A 12028-nucleotide genomic window follows, 5' to 3' on the forward strand; every position below is an offset into this window, starting at 1 on the left:
AACAAAAATCTTTTACTAACCTTTAAAAAGGCATTATTATTGATGCTTGACGGATCACCATTTTAATGGGTGTTTTTTTAGACGTGTGGTTTTCTATGAGCCAATAATTTATTTGGACTTAGTTTTTCTTAAAAACTGTGACTTGATTTATACTCAGTTTGGTTTGCCATTTCATAATGAACAGAATTACTTCGGAACAACGTTTGCAAAAAAAATAATGGAGCGGTTCGCGCGACGCACGCTGCAGTCAATATTCGGTAATTCGAGCAACCATGGATCAGTTTTGCACACGTTTTGTTTACTCTAGTGGAGAATTCACATCCTCAAAAACTATACGGCCTCTCTGAGGATCGAAGACGCTATTGCTGCTGTGGGGCAGAATATCGAAGACCCGATTGAATCCACAATTTTTTAGAGATTTTACGGAAGAATTTTGGCTTGCGGGCTTACAAAATCCAGCTCGTGCAAGTATTGAAGCCGAACCACCATCTAGTGCGTCGCACGATCACTGAATGGGCTCAAAACACTTTTAGTTATATCGGTATATTAATAAACAAAATTGTCCCATTTGGAGTAATGATAATCCCTTAGCCAGTGTTGAGACGCCGTTATAACCTCAAAAAGTCAGTGTTTGCTGTGCTCTATGGGCAGAGGGACTCATTGAATTATATTCCTTCAAAAATGAAGTCGGATCGGGTCGTGGGCCTGTGGCGTGCCCTCGGGCAATTTAGTACCGCTGGAATATTTTTTTGTGGGGTTATTGAAGTCAGTTATTTATGCATATAAGCTGGATATGATTGACTTCTGGAAAGAGAATATTAAGCGCGTTATAGCCAACTTACGGCCCCAATTGCTGCAAAAAGTGATTGAAAAACAGGATTCCTCTCGGCTAAAATTTATTGGAGCCAGCCGCGGCCGTCACTTGCATGAAACCATTTTTAAAACTTACGCATAAAGCGTCAACTAAGCCCATATTGATGAAGTTTAGTTGAGTTCAAACTCAAGTATTAATATAGAACGTTAAGTTAAAGCTTAACCAAAACTTTCAAACTTGATGACCGCTGTCTCTAATCAGGGATGTTACGGAAAAAAAAATAATTTTCAATGGAACTGAACATATCTGTGAACGCTGCACCTCTGAGGGAATTTTTGATCATATAAGAGAATATGAGCAACTCTTCAGGTGACCCAGATATGCTGTGGTTATTTTGTCAAATGTAATTAGGTTTCTTTCTGCTTTGCTTTGCTTTGTTCACGCTACCACCCGATGTAACAATCTTTTATTCCTATGAACCATAAGGAAGAGAAAGTTCATTAAAAGAGTGTAAAAGAAGATCTAAATGACGCCTCCTTCCTCATTCATTATTCCTTGAAAACAAAGACGTGTAAATTAATTCAACATACCAATAATAGAGAGTAACTGAAGAGTGAAATGGCGAAAAGGAATAACGGTAATGACAATTCGATAACAACGTTTGAATGGAAACCCACACGACATTCATTTTCAGAAAAGAAAAGAAGAAGGTTAGGTTAGGTTATGTTAGGCTATGTTAGTCTGGTAGGTTAATGTGCTACGCACAGAGCAGTTTTGGTCGCCAACTTTCACATATACGTTCACATTAAGATATTTATATATAAAGCATATATTTGATGTTGCTATGGTCTATGCTGGTTTTTATGCTTACAGCTCATTGACTTGCGAACAGAATGAGAACTCTGACTCAGTTTTCTAATTTTTCGTCCACATGTCTCAAGACAGCCATTATTGACGCTCCTATAGTTTTTTGTGTTACCATTGGTGAGGCGTCTCGCCTTCGAGCTTATTTCATTGCAGTTATTTTAGGTGTTTTTTATTACTTTTTTGCAGCAACACATATCTTCACATACAAGTTTATGGCTTGAGTAGATTCGGAGATGACTAAAGAGTGTCGTAGAAATACTGCTAGATAATCTTTATTGTTTGTGATGCTATAATATCTGTAGGAGTATGTATGTAGTGTATGCTCTTTGTCTGCTGTGGCCATGGAGTCATTTCTCATAGAAAGACAATCGAAAGAAATACCAAAAATCGCATATCGCAAACATTTATTTGTTTCGTCGTTCGACACATAAATCAAAATGGATCAGTGCCTTCGAAGCGCCGCAACCCATACGCCGACAAATGTGGTATTTTGTTGTCTGCCAAGAGCAAAGCAATAAACACAACACACGAAAAATTGGCAATTTATCTCTGTCCCCTCCTCTCCGCTATTATGGCCACCAAAAGCGCATATCCCACCCGAATACTCTCACAATTTTATGCTTTCACCACATCTCACTTACTTTTATTTTAGTGATGCTTCATATTTCTTCACCAACTCGTGCCACTCGTGCACTAAAACACTTTCCGCTTGCCGCTGAGCAACTCCTCAGCTGGTGATCATCCATTTGGCTGACTTTTAATGACAGCACCGAACAATTTCCTTTACCTGCCCGCTTTTGTTGTTGTTTAGTTTTTCTGTTTCGTTCTCCACTTTCCGCCTGTAATTTGCGTTCATTGTTTCCCGCTCAAAAGCAGCGAAACTCTTTAACTAGTCGCTCGTTTCACTCATCTAAGTATGTGCACTCGTAACTACTCAGTTTGCTTATTGCGCGCTTTTAGGCGGATTTAATGGATTTTCGGCAAGATTTTGGGGGAAGCGGGTGAGTTGTGTAGGAGGGGAAAGTTGTTGAGACTACCTGCTGACAAAAAGTGGTTTTTATTGTTTCGCTGGAATTTCGCTATGCTCACGTTTTCTTCTTTGCTACTAAGTCTTGTTACAACGTCCTACCCCATTAGCTTTTATTCGGACGCTTTTAGGATAGAGGAAGCATTAATAGCTTGTCTACGATGCTTTTCGAACTGATTGTCTTTTCCAGCGCTTGTGTTGTCATGCTTAGAGCACCTGCATTGTCATTTATATAGATTATTCTACGATGTGTACATATGTACGTTAGGATGGATCTAAATCGTAAAACTGAATTTTGATAGGATTGGATACTTAAATGGTTACGGAAAACGACAAATAATGTATACGTAATTTAGGGATATTAAGGATCACCTTAATATGTAATTTTGATAAAGATGTGCTTGCACATTAAATCTTTCTTTAACTCGGACTCACGTTTACTTGAATCGTTACACCTAGTTCCCTCTCATTTCTATCATGGGGATCATAACCCTTTATTAAGTTCTGTTTTTTATTCGAAATTTCTCTACTCGCTATGCTTGGGCGATGCTACCTAATCAAACAAATTTATGCAAAAGTCAAAACCAAGCTAAACATAATCGGGCCATAATTGTTCAAGCCCCCATATACCGAAAATGTGGACCCCAGTGTCATTGGTTGACTTTTTACCAAAATTATTGCCTAATGTATGAGATATATAATTGGAATTCGGAAAAAATCATTTCTTGGTAATATTATGTCTGTATGTCAAAAATGGGTTGAATCGGGTCAATACTTCCCATAGGCCACATATACCTAATATAAAGATTTTCGAACTTCCGGCTGACTTTATAAGCCATATATTGGCCAATATGTGAGTTATCTTAATTAAATTGAGTGAGCGTATTTCTCTCTTAACGATGCTTCTTAAAATTAAATGGATAAAATCATGTGAAAACTTGCACAAGCTCCATTAAACTCATAGCAGGATTTTCTAACGTCCAATTGACTTTATCCCTACATATTGGTGATTATATGTGAGATACTTAAATGAAACACATAGAGTAAAAATAAATAAAATCGGGTCAATTCTACCCCTATCTCCATATATACATAAATTTATTTGTTTTAATTTTACAAACCTTATGCTAAATATATCGGTCAGTGTGTGAGTTACCATATTTATTTATAAAATTGTCTGGAAATATGTTCTTGAGCACACCTTATCAATGTCAAAGGTTAATACAACAAGTCCAGACCTTTCTCTGCACCAATATACCTTGTATAAGGATTGCCAACTAGGTAGTAGGTTGGTAAAGTACAAGTTGAAAAAAGTACAATCGTTTATAGAAAACTTAGGGCATGGAATAGCAATACAATAGCAGCTATTATAAGTAGTAAGCTTCAATGTGGATTGGTAATTTATAGATTGATAGTAAAAAAATGTTAACGAAAATATTTAGTGGGATTTGTTTCTGTCGCTACCCACCCTCCAGTCGGGGTGTCCGCCACTCTGCTTAGCGTAGCTCAAAGTAATTGCAAAACTATGGTTACTACATAATCTTACATAGCATTCATTTTTGTTGTTGATTCCTAGCAAAGATTCTCGCAAAATGTTGCGAAACTTTTGTCGAACACTCGCTCATCTTCACAGACAGCGGCGAATAGCCGACAAAAAAGACAATAACTAAAACAAACGACTGCAAGTATAACTAATAAGAAAAGCAAGCAACGAAATACAAATGAAAACACAAATAGAAACAGCAAAATACAACAAACAACAACAGCAAGCAACAACAACGACAAGAATAACAGTCACCGCTGCCAGTTCTTGAGTTTAATTTTATTTTAAGTCTCCTTTTATTGCATTCTTCTTTCGCTCTTTGTTATTGTTTTTGTTCAACATTTCAGCTGCCGTGGTGCTACCGCTCAGCATTGTACTCTGTGCTCAGCTCTATTCATACTTTTTTCATTCGCCATTTTATTGCTTACTTTAGTAGTTAGCGAGTGTTGATTAAAATAAAGTGACAAAAGATAAATTATGAAAGTCTATAATATTTATGTAAATACACTAAAAAGAACAGTTGTAGCGAGCATTGTTTGCTATTGTGGCTCAGCTGGCTTACTGAGATTACAATTGCTTTCATGAACTGCCAATAACAACGACAGGTGAAAATTAAATTGTCTACTTTTATTTTGTTTGAGAAACTGTAATGAATTTTTGCGAGCTACGATCCCCAAGGAAACATTTTGAGAGAGAACAAAGAAAAGAGGAGGTTACAAAGGTTACCGTCGATTCTACGTCAATGGAATCGTCCCGGACTTATGGTATATTTCATCAAGGACTGTCAACTCCGCAGGATTCATTCAAACTATTTGAACAAAAGACAAGCTAAGCCTCTATTGGGCTCCTTAACATAAAATACTATTTTTGTATATATATATCATAACAAGAACTTATGTCCTCGTATGTACTATATATTACTACTGAACCAAACACTGTTATAACAAATAGATTTTCGATTTCATTATGAAACACAGCAGTGTGGATGCAAGTGGTTGATTCGTGAGATTGTTTAGTGTAAGTCTTTTCGAGTGTGCTAGTTCATATGCACATATATTATATATATCTACAGTTCAAAGAAGGCTTCAACAAAAATTATATGGGTTCTTATTGTGGCAATACAGACTCCAAGTGCCTGCCAGGTTAGATTATAAATTCATTAGAGTTTCCACCAGACGAATAATTCGATTTTAATTTAATCATAATTTTGTTTCTTATAAATATATCATATTCGGAACTTATATGTATTAATTTCTGAAACAGTTATTACTGAAAAAAAAAAATTATTTAAACTTCTTTCCTAACTTATCTATCAAACAGTTGTCTCTCAGAACTTGCAAGTTCTTGCAATCCTTTTTATCCATTTTGTAGTCTACCCCAATTAGCATTACTGTGTCTATTGGAGCAGCAGGAAACTAAAACATAGGGAAATATTGCTGTAACATTATGACTGGTCTGCTGAATATCTATAATCTATACTAATTAGTTAAAAAAATGACCAAAAAAATTGCTTACGTCGCGTGCGCTGCGATACCATTGATTATAAAACAAAATATTATACTTGTACCACAGTAAGTGTTTTTTTATTTAAAAATAATAACTAAAATGCCGCCACTGTAAAAGTTCTATAATTGTACCTTGGTATTAATCCTTAATAAAATTAATACCTTCATATTCAAGACTGATACCGTTATATAACTTTTTGAATTATTTGTTTCGGAATTCCATTCGAAAGATAGAGAAGAAGATTTCGAAAAAAGAGAAGTATTAGCAAAAAGTCGCACGGTAAGTGATGACCCCTATGTAAGACAGCAAATGAAGTGAGCTGCTAATCTCTAATAAATACAATAAAATAAATAGCAAGAACAACATAGCGAGTGTAGTTGTTGTCCACCGCTTCTCATTATTGGATTGAAAAAAATGAATTTTTTAAAATCGAACACATAAATTATATTGATTTATAAATAGTAGAATATATGTTCTTTCTTAAAACATTTCCTGGTTAATACCTTAGCGAAGGCTACGTACGAACAGAACTGGAACTCGTTTGATAAAAGCATGAAAATCAAGATGAAAATCAAATCAAATCCAAAATATATTTTGGAGCAATTCTCAATGCAAGCTCATCTTGCTTAAAGGAAACTTTTTTCTTCAATTGTAAAAATACCGGCACTTTAATCAACGGAAATGACAGAAATAAGTGAACTCATGATATTACGGGTAAGACAAGATATAGGGGCACCCTATTCATTTTACGTACCATGTGACATTATATAAAGTTTATATAATATTACATTATACTTGTATTAAATATAGGTTATACTTCTGAATAAAGCCTATATATAGCGACATATACAAGTATAAGCATTAAAGTGAACTATGGAAATCTTCAAATACGTTACACAGAGGATAGGAGGGTACAACACCGATTTCATCATATGTAATAAATTTTACTTTTGTAACTATAGTAATGCTTAGATTACTTAACTTAGAAACCAGTTAGCTAATTGGAATCAGAATTCCCTACATATAAGGAGATTGGTGGTTTTGATTTGACCAAGTTTGTACATTTTTCAGTGAAAACCATAGAAATTTCCTCAAAAAGCTTCCGTTCAAATCGATGACGCAGTTTCTTCTAATCGTATATGACATTTTACCTGCTTACTAATATAGAACGTCTTTAGTTAAATTATTTAAATGAAATAGATGATGGACTGTTATAGAATTCTACCTCAATACAAAATTGAAGTTCTTCAGACCAATGGAGACTAAGTTATATTATTTATATTATTAAATTTTTTTCGATCAGTGCCATCTAATGCCATATCTAGATTACCACTATTTTTAAGTGTCTGAGAACATGGTTACCAGAATATCGAATGGCCAATTTTCTTCAAATTCTCAAATGGTAATACCGACATCTCCGAACCGTCAATATAATGACAAAGCCTTATTTCAAATCTAGTCTAGGATTCGGATTTATTAAGAATAAGTAGAACAACGGATAGAGCACCAATTTGTTGTTGTTGTGAGCCAATTGTGAGCTTACGCGGTTACTTTTTTGTTATGACCTTTCGGAGACAAAAATACTGATTTATATAACATCTTTAATGTGTCAGCTAACCTGATCGACTTCATCATTATTTGCGAATTTTTGTACTCTTTTGTCGATACCAGCGTCTTTTGATCGCCTTTGGTGCTCTTATGACCTAAAAAGAATTTAGGTAATGACTTACGATTAGTTGTTTCGACTTGTTAAGATACCGTATAATACTCATCTTCATGAGTTGGCAATAGCAGCATTTTGCCACCACAACAATTTTTTTTATTTACAATTAAAATTCTCTTTCATTCATTTCTTCGAAATACCAAAAACCAACAATTTTTTTTATTTACAATTAAAATTCTCTTTCATTCATTTCTTCGAAATACCAAAAACCTAATCTTGAGAAAAAATTGTCTGACAGCTATGATATTTATACATGTGTCTATTAAGGATAAGGTATAATTAAAATCAAATCTACAGTTTTCAAAGAAGTGACCTTCTTAGTCTATTTGAAGACTTAAAACAATTATAAAATAAGAGGGTAAAATGTTTGAAGAATTTTTTAGCTGAGAATAAAAAAGTTTTGTTTCACTACAGCAAAAAATTATATAAATTACCAAAGAAAACAAAAAAAATTTATTAGAAGCTAACAAAGCATATCAAAAATACTTATTTCATTCATACATGCTTCTTTTCCAATGAAAGCAGAGAACCGTTTGTCACATAATAGATTTTCTGCATACCGTTTGCTCATTAATCTGAAATGACACAGTTATTTTTAATTCAAATGAAAATGCAAAATTATTTATTTATATTTCCCAGAGTAAGTCAACTTGTCAAGTGTCAAATAAACTTGTCCATTGCCACAAAGCACAGCAAATAAATAAAAAGTATAAAATTTATAACAAAGTAGGGGAAAAGGAATGTGCAAGATTCTGCCCGCTTTTCCTTGACATTCTTGTTTATTTGCCACCACTTGTTCCGGACCATTTCGATTTCAATTTCGCATCAACGTCAACCCAAGCGTTTCATTTGTGGTTGCTGTTGTTTTTGTTTTCGGTACTTTTATGCGCTCACTAATAACGGTAAAAATATTTACACCATTCTAAAACGAATTTGTATGCAGCATTTGCATGTCACCATAGGAAATGGTCAAATGAGTTCTGAAAGTCGCGCTACGGGGCGTATGAGCAACATGCAAAGTTTCACTTGGAGACCACAACGGCCCGGCTTTTGTCTCTACCGACGCATGGACTTTTATATTTTAATACTGACAGCTGCTAAAGCATACTGCTGCAGTATATTGTTATTTGTGTGTGGGTGGCGTGAGATTAAGCATATAACAGGCAGCAGTGGGCTAAGGGAGGCCTTGTTGGTCGCTGCCAGCTGTTGTCCTGCAATATTTTTGTTTGAAATAAGCATTTACCAAGCTGCTGTTTTGTACTCAAATGCTTAGATGTTTTGTTTTTTATATGATTTGTGGGCGTTATTAATTTCCGTAGCATGTCACAAACTTGTTTTCATACCAGCAGTCGTGTTTTCGGCTGCCCTCATGCACTTTTACACTTCTCACATATACATAGACAGCTGTTTGCGTTGTCTACACCAAGAAGTGGTGTGGTCTAACTTTTCGTATTGAAATATTTTACTTTGTATACTGAATATATGTGCTTGAACACACAATCTTTTGTATTCTAAAAAATGCACAGCTTACTTTTCGTTTCTTTTGTTTTTCTTTTTTCCACAAATTGACCTCTGAAAATCAATGAATTTCTGTGATTCAACACAATTTTACTTCTTCACTTATTCACTTTTCCAGCTTCCGTTGCTGACGTCTGACGCCGTTGACAGTTGCACGTTCACTGATAACACACAGCATCTTTCACACACAGCTGAACTCGCTGGCAGTCGGCTAGTGCGCCTAAATGCTGGCAATGCTTGGCACATTTGTGGTAGCAACAGCCGTTTGCCGAATGACCGGTGAATATCTGAGTAGTATCTCGCAGATTGAGCACTATATTCCATGTGTGGGTGTGTGTGTGGGTCTGTTGGATGTTTGGTTCTCATGAGATGCAACGCGTGGTTATCGCCTACAGCACGTATACGCGGTAGCAAGTATCACTTCGTTTTAGTCTCGTTCGTTCGGCGGCACTTTCTCAGCTGTGTTTAGTAAGCAGACGAGCTTGGTTCTCGCAGGATTTTGAACGACTTCCGGACGCTGTGCGTATAGGAAGCAAATGCGGGAGAAAGGCAGAGAATGTGAAAGAGAGTATGAAAGAGCTGCTGACGAGAGAATCAATCCACTCAGTCACAAATTGTGTTTAGCAACATGTTGCTGATTTTCATTAACATATGTACATATAAAAATATTTCAATATAATTGTAAGAATCATACCAGAACAGCAGAAATGGCTTAATAGATATTTATTGCACTTAGAACCTGAGCTTCTAGATGAAAGTAAATATTTATAAAACCACCAATAAAAGTGTCTGATATGAGTAAGAGTGATTGAAGGGCACCTAGGTTAGGAGATAGATAGCTTATCCTTTGCATGGTGATCACACTTATGTACAGTTCTTTGTGAAGCTTGATGAAAAACGTTTGTGGTAAGATATCAGCTATCGGTAAACACTGTGAGCCTGTCGCAATTCTGATTTATTTATATTTCCGATATTTTACCTGAATGTCTAAAAGTGTGATATACGAGGTGTCTTTGGCTTGGCAAACATCTGAGGTGCAGTGAGCTTTTTCACGGATGGGTTGAAGCTAGAAGGGAAGGTTGGATAAGGAGTTCTCTATAAGGATTCATTATAAGCTATAGACTACCAGACCAGTGTAGTGTTTTTCAGGCAGAAGTGGCTGCTATCAAGGTGGCGGTAGACGTGCAGCTACGAAGTGCAACTTCTTTCAGGGAGGTGAGCATTCACACCGACAGCAGAGCGACAATACTAGCTCTTGTTCAAAGCTAGTCAAGGAATGTCTGTCCTTGCTAGAAATATCATCAAGCTACTTTACCATCAGACTCGTTTGTGTACCTGATCGCAGCGGAATCGATGGCAACTGCAAAGCCAATAAGCTAGTCATGGGTGGTAACCTTACCCCGCACACATTGGAATGGGACCGAGTTAGATCTCCATTGGCGTTTTGCGTTCTAGCACTAAATCAATGCACCTCGCGGGAGCTTTGCATGCGCTGGTCAAAGACCGGCTCCTGCGCAACATACTAAACTACTTGCCTTGAGCAAAGTTCATCTTGCCGCAACCGTAGGAGTTTTTACTGAACACTGCCCAATAGGCATCCTTGGGGTAAGCCTATAATCTTTACGGGAGCATGTTGTTAAAGTTGTATGGAGGAGGGTGAGGTGGAAACATCTAAGCAATTTTTCCTCCATTGTTTTGCCTTTCCACGACATCTCGGTAGGTATTCACTTGGATGCACAGAGTTACAGATTTAACGTCACAACTAATAATTGGTACCAGGGTACTAATTTTAGACATGAAGCAATCATGCATATCAAAAGCAGTAGGATGATTGTGGCCTAATTGAGGACTAACTTCTCGCGTAACTTAATGATGGCCTAAGAGCGGTCGACTGCGCTATGGAGCACCTACGTCTCCCTTTTCAACCAACCAAAGAGGGAATATCTGACTACTTCTATATATTTAATCGACAAACATGTTATAGATATAGCTGAATCTCGGTGGAAACAATCCTTGACTTTTTCACCAAACAGAAAAACGTGGCATGAACTGAATGTAAACCGCATATGCCGAATATTAAAATTTAGTTCCAAACGAATGACATACTAACTCTAGTAGAAGTGCCAACAGGTTATTGAAAGACACACCAACAGACTGAGGACCATACAACGATTAGTGTAGAAAATGAATAAAAAGGTAGAGGCAGAAGATACTGTACAACATCTTTTATACGAATGAAAGTCTTGACGACGGAAGTTGCACATATAAAACTTTTCGAATTGATGAACTTCATCAGAAGCACAGGGTTGTTCAGAGAGGACATGGTTTTTGAAGGTGATTTTCGTCCGGGTGGTTTCATAATGGACCACCTAAAGGCCTTGGTCTGTCGTTAGACATTCTCCTCACCTTCCTACCTAGCTCTTAGAATATATCATTGAGAATACGTATAGAAAGTTTGAGCTCTCAACTCAGGCAAATTGTAGTAAAGAATGAGCTCGATAAACTATATCCCGTATTTAGTAGTTTTGGAATTTTGGAATGATCACTTATATATATATAACCCTATATCTAACTCGATTAGTTTTAGGTGATACAAACAACCGTTAGGTGAACAAAACTATTATACTCTGTAGCAACAAGTTGCGAGAGTATAAAAATTATTTGACGAAATTTAATTATTATTAGTATTAAATGGATTAAAAAAATAGTTTTGAAACTATGTTTTCCTTCCCGTCAGCGAAACTAATATTAAAATTGTCCTCAATTGAAATATATGTATTATACATAGCATAAACCGAACTAGAGAGGCTAAATTTGATATCTGATGTGCAACGTCAACCAAAAATTTGGAATTGAGGTTATTACGGATAGGAGATCAAGACCAAGGTCTAGTACAACTTCTCTCATGTTCATCGCTAAACCATTAACATAATAAAATTTATTATAATAATGAAAATTATTGTTGTATAATATAATTTCGCATATTTTCGGCATTTAATTAAAGCATATCCAATATGTATTATACGTTCA

At 36.0% G+C, this 12028-nt stretch overlaps 1 protein-coding gene across 1 annotated transcript in view; it reads right to left on the minus strand.

Annotated features, from left to right (window-relative positions):
- LOC106624490 (probable serine/threonine-protein kinase yakA) overlaps positions 1 to 9147 on the minus strand; it is an 89685-nt gene extending 80538 nt beyond the window's left edge. Inside the window, exon 1 of the mRNA XM_014244239.3 lies at positions 9012 to 9147. The gene's annotated coding sequence lies outside the window, so the exon portion shown is untranslated. The remainder of the gene's footprint in view (positions 1 to 9011) is intronic.
- Between the last annotated feature and the right edge of the window lie 2881 nt (positions 9148 to 12028).

This window comes from Bactrocera oleae, chromosome 4, assembly GCF_042242935.1.
Source record: "Bactrocera oleae isolate idBacOlea1 chromosome 4, idBacOlea1, whole genome shotgun sequence".
Lineage (NCBI taxonomy): Eukaryota > Metazoa > Arthropoda > Insecta > Diptera > Tephritidae > Bactrocera > Bactrocera oleae.